Here is a 5,798-nt window from a genome sequence, read left to right as displayed (position 1 = left end):
AAATGGTAAACTCTCAATTCTTAAACAGTGATATCACTTGTTAAACAGAGACCTATATTATTAAATAGGGATGCCAATATTTAAACAGAGATGACAAAACTTAAACGGTTAAAGCTCATTCTTTAAATGGAGACCTCATTTGTACAACTGCAACCATATCAATTGAAAGGGGAAACGTACATTATAAACATTACACAAATCACAATAGAACCCTAGCCGATAAATCTCCCTGCAGACGACAATGTAAAACAAAACAGAACCCTAGCCGAGAAATCTCCCTGCAGATTAACAAAACCCCAGCCGATAAATCCCCCTGCAGGCTTCAATGTCTTCCAATAAAAACAAAATCACAAAACAAAACCGAAAAATGTTTCTTTGTAATAGAATAATTAACATAAAACCTTAATCAATACCTTAGATTGCAAACTGATGAAATGTCGAATACTTGCGCTGGACTTCTCCTTCGAGACACCGTGGAAAGGGAAAAGTCAATTTTTACAGAGGATGTGCAAAAATGGCTGGAGACGCGAGTTGAGAGAAGACAAGCAAACGACTCAAATGGATGTAGCCCTAAGAAACCCCCAATTTGCTCTCACACACCGAAATGGTCAGTACCACTACTCCCGTGTAAGAGCATTTTCGTCCATAAAATTTAAAAATCACTCCGCTAACCACTCGCTACATACTTTTGGGGGTTTCAAAATCATGGATTGTAAAAGGAAGGGAGTTTTGGGGATTGCAAAATTAGAAGGGTTTTTTTGGCAATATAGCAAACTTAGGGGTTTTTTTTAGCAATTTCTACTTTTAATAATTTTGAATAAATCATAACTTTTAATCATTGTTGTAAGGAGTCAAACTTTCAACTTCTAATTTATGAATAAATAAATTGTCACTTCTTTTTATGGAGTTCTTTTTATGGAGCTAGTATAACTAGAAATATTTTAGAACTTTACATAAATTTTATTTTTATTATTATTAAAAAAATTATTATTCTTGTTATTTTGTAATATATTTTAACAATCTACCCTAGAAATATTTTAGAAATTTACGTAAATTTTATTTTTATTATTATTAAAAAAACTATTATGCATGTTATTTTCTAATATATATATATATATATATATATATATACTTAATATTAATTCTATCCCCTAACTTATACTATTCATTCAAGTTTTCTTGAGTGGCCATTTGGCGTGCTTTGGTTGGTAGATAAAAATTATTTTTTTAATTAAACCCTAGATCTCCAACATCCCCTTTGAGGTCTTCTCTCTCTTTCTCCGCTTCCGTTATCCACCTCTCCAATGGCCATATCCGGCTTCTGCTCCTCCTCCTCCTCTTCTTCCCCTGTCGATGCTCTCAAGCTCACTGATGAGTTCTTTGATTCGAAGGAACCCCGGCTTTTTTTTGCATATGAAGGAGTTAGAGAAGGGAGCGATTGCGAAGCCTGATGAGGGGCAGATCCGTATTTGCATTCTCCCGCAACGAGAACTTTCTCATGAACTTGCCAACCCTTATCTCCATCCGCAGGTACTTCCCATCCTTCTCTTCTTCTCCTCCCTTTCTCTCACCACTGATCACAAGCACGTTCTCATCCTTAACCTAGACCTTGATCTCCCCTTGCTTAACCCCAGGCATATCCACCTCAAAGACGTACGATGAAGGGAGTTCCTTCACGTCTGCTGGAGTCATGCTCTTATCCAACTCATCAGGGATGTCAATGAGGTGCTGCAAGGTGGACATGAGAGGTTCCTCCAAGCCCATCACCAGGCCCATTGCTTCTCCCAATCCTTTTGTTGATCTTCTTCTAATGTTGTTGTTGTTGTTGTTGATCTTGCTCTTCTCTTTGATTGATTTGGATTTCATCGATGATAAGAGAATTAGGGTGAAGAAACTGTTCTCCGTCCAGGACTTCTTTCGGTATGCTAAGACCGAAGGTATGTATTCTGTCTCGCTCGAGTGTGATATGTGTCCATCCCCATCGGCGGTGGCAAATCTAAGATGCTATGGTTTTGCCATCAGTTTTTTTTTCCCTATTTTCTTATAGTCTCATCTCTTATTGATCCGCCTTATTATGAGTGGTTTCAATTTAATAAGGTGAATGTGTGAATCATTGAGAAGTTTTAGTTCTTTATTTTGATTTGAATGTTGATTATGTTAGGATTACATGTATTATGTGAATTTGGATGAGTGTTTTGAGTTTATTGAGGATATGTTGATCAAGCACGGGCCTATGGATGGGTTGATGAGATTCTCTCATGCAGTGTTTGAATTTTATTTTTATTTTTTTAAGAAACTAGGGTTTGAAATTTCCAACCCAACAAAGAATGGTGGTTCAACAGTTGAAGTTGAGATTGTTATGGATCAACAATCTCTTCCAAATGGAAATGCTGCACCAAATGTTCCGGAGCCCACAGCCAGTGTTCCTCGGGAACCTGCTCCCATGAAGTCTTATGCTTCAATTGTGAGTTATTTTCTATTTCATGAAAAGAACTTTATAAGTGGTATAACAGATCATTGTGATATTCGGATTTGTGGTCCTTTCCTCTGACTTTATATAGCACAAGATACCATTCATCTTCAACTTCTACATTTTGGCCTGACCACCAAACCTGTTTCAAATTTGGAGGTTGGAAGCCATAATTGATGTTAATAACCCAAAACCTCATGATACTCTAGTAGCGTTCAGTTCTTTTATTGTCAAAAACTCAAGAGTTACAGCAGGTCCTCTAATTTTTCTAGCCTGTAGCTAAGATCAATACATCTAAATTCCAATTTCATTGTGAAGCCTTTTGTTTACATATTAATTACTGCATGGCATAGGTTAAATTCACAAAAGGAGCACACCGATAGTATCAAATTTTGTGTCTCCTGCCAAGGATAGGCCAAGCACTGTGACTGAGAAAGTGTCTGTGATTTCTACTAAAGCCAATATTCCCTCCAAGCCCACTCGCTCCACCAACCGAAAACCCCATCATCTCGCTAGCGGCAATAATGTTGTTGAGAGCAACAATCCTCATGATGGTAATGTATGCTGATTTTTGATTTTTGGTATTCTTTTTCACTTTTTGTTTTGTTTATTGGTTCCATGGTTTTGGCATCCGAGCTTTTTCTCTCGAGATAGGAAGGTCATTCCATTTATATCAAGAACCCGCTTTGAATGCAAACTGCACGTACAAGTGGAGGAGGTGTTCAGTAAATTTGGAACAATCAGACCTGGTGGTGTGCAAGTCAGAAACCACAAGGTTTACTCTTTCTTTTTATATGAAATCAGTAAGCCATCTTTGAAAACTCTGTCCTTTTTTATTGATTGTTAACTAGCAATCAGATAACTTTGAAAATCAAGTCCTTTTTGATTTATTAAACTGATTCTAATTTCATTTCCTATGTGAATCCATTTGACAGGCCACACTTTTGGATAAACATGGCCTCAATTGTTGAATATGTTGAATGACCATAATTGTTGATATAGTGTAGATATATCATTTGTTGCAAATGTGACAGATTTACTAGCATTATTGAGCCATTGTTATTGACATTTGAAAATGAAGTACATGGTTGGTTTCAAATTAGGTTTTGGTGTCGATGATTTTGACTTTTTGACGATGAAGTACAGTAAAATTTGAAATAACCATGTCATTCCTTATATAAAGATGCAAAACTGCCATTGTATTATAACATATATACATCTACACATACTTAATCTTAAGCTTGGGCTCTCTTTCATTCAAAAAATAAGGTAAATATTATACTTACAATTTGTTCTTGATGTCCATTTTATCAATATATTTGTCCATTTCATTAGCAACTTCAATATGGGTAGATGCAAAGATTTTCATTGTGCATATATATATATATATATATATATCTATATAGTGTCAAATGATTAATGATAATCTCACGATGAAAGATGTCTTTTGCTTCTTCCTTTTTCTGAACAAAACTTTGTCTGCGGTATTATTGTTAATCATAATATGTGAAAACATATTATTATTATTATTAGTAGTGTAATGTAATCAACATAGGATGTATGTCTAATTGTCTACTTTGACGTCTAAATAATGAAGTCAAAAAGTGACTTGCAATGGTTGATGCCCTTTTGTTCCTTGGAAGGTATAGATCATGGATGTGCATTTGATTCACCATTAAGTTTGCTGATAAGGGCCTTCTATGCCCTGCATGAAGGTGACAGACTCATTCTAATAACACATCCACTTTTCCATTTTTATTTTATGTGAAAAGTATATTTCTATTCGTTGTACTCTTTATCAAAAGGAAACTAAACTTTTGTAATCATGAGCGTGTACTTTTGAGCTTTTAATGTTTCACTGGTTTTGAATCAAGCTCTCAGAGGTTCTAGGCCGGCCTTTCATTCGTTGTTTATCCAATAATTATGATGTTATTATTTCGGAAATATTAGAGCCTCATCAAAAAAAACTAAAACAAATAAATCAAAAAATCAAAAAAACTAAAACAAATAAATAGAAAAACAATGGACAATTAATATTAATATAAATTATTTTTAAAACTAGAAGCACTTTTCCTTGGAGCTTAGCATACTATTATTATATATTCAACAAATACAATATTATAAACATTTAAAATATTTTGGGCTTCATATTTTTAATCATTTTCAACTGTAAAATCAAATATAAATATATTAATATATATGCACTTTTTAGAAAATCAATTAAAAAGACATGAAGACGGTTGAGAAATCCACGAGCATAAAATTTATTTCTATATCATGTTTCAAAATATACATTTAACAAGGTTTATCCTATTTCTATATTTAAAAAGTAACAGATTTTAAATTTGTTTTCATTTTTTCCTATATGTATACACACATTATTTTTTTCATATTGAATTGTAAAATTATAAAATAAATAAATAGATATATTGTGTTTTTATTTTTATTTTGTATTTTTTTCATATATCTATGTATGATTTTTTTTGTTTTTAGTATTTATATATTATATTATTTGTTATTTATTGATTAAATTTATATGCTATTTTTTAAGTGGATTATCAATGTTGATAGATGACATTATGATGATATCTAAATTTGAAGTAATATAAAATTTTATATTTTGTTAAATAAACAATTATGACATTTATTTATTTTAATTTCATAAAAATATAAAATGCCATATATTAAAAGGAAAAGATAGGAAAAAAAAAGGAAAATTAATAAGGCATTATCTCCTAACTTTGTCTCCTGATAAAATTGGGAGATGCTTTTGAGAAAGAGATTGAACTAACACTTCTTTACTCTTTTAAATTTGAATGGAAGGATATTATTGATTATTTAAAAATTCCAAAAAGGGAACTTTTCCTATCCCAAATTCCCAATACTTTATAGCCTTTTCTTTTATAAAATATTTTCTTGAATTTTATAAGTTATCATCATTTTAACAAATCCTTTGGTCACAATTGCAACTTCTTTTATAAAATATTTTTTTAAATTTTATAAGTTATCATCATTTTAACCAATCCTCTGATCACAATTGCAACTTCTTTTGTATCCCAATATTTTACCCTCTTCTTCTTTTATAAATATTTTTAAAATTTTTATAATTTATCATCATGTATCTCCATATTTTTCTTTCGTTTGAATTTCAAATATTATATCCAATATCTCCCAATTATTTATAAAAATAGGGAGAAAAGATAATAACAGTGAGATGACCATTATCTTCCCTTTTTATTAAGATAGTTTGATAGATAATTGACCATGGGACTAAATAAAATACATGAATAATTGAAAACAAAATTAAATTAAGTTTTGGATTGTTTTA

Source organism: Dioscorea cayenensis, chromosome 9 (assembly GCF_009730915.1).
Source record: "Dioscorea cayenensis subsp. rotundata cultivar TDr96_F1 chromosome 9, TDr96_F1_v2_PseudoChromosome.rev07_lg8_w22 25.fasta, whole genome shotgun sequence".
Lineage (NCBI taxonomy): Eukaryota > Viridiplantae > Streptophyta > Magnoliopsida > Dioscoreales > Dioscoreaceae > Dioscorea > Dioscorea cayenensis.
Note: the sequence above shows the minus strand (reverse complement) of the source record.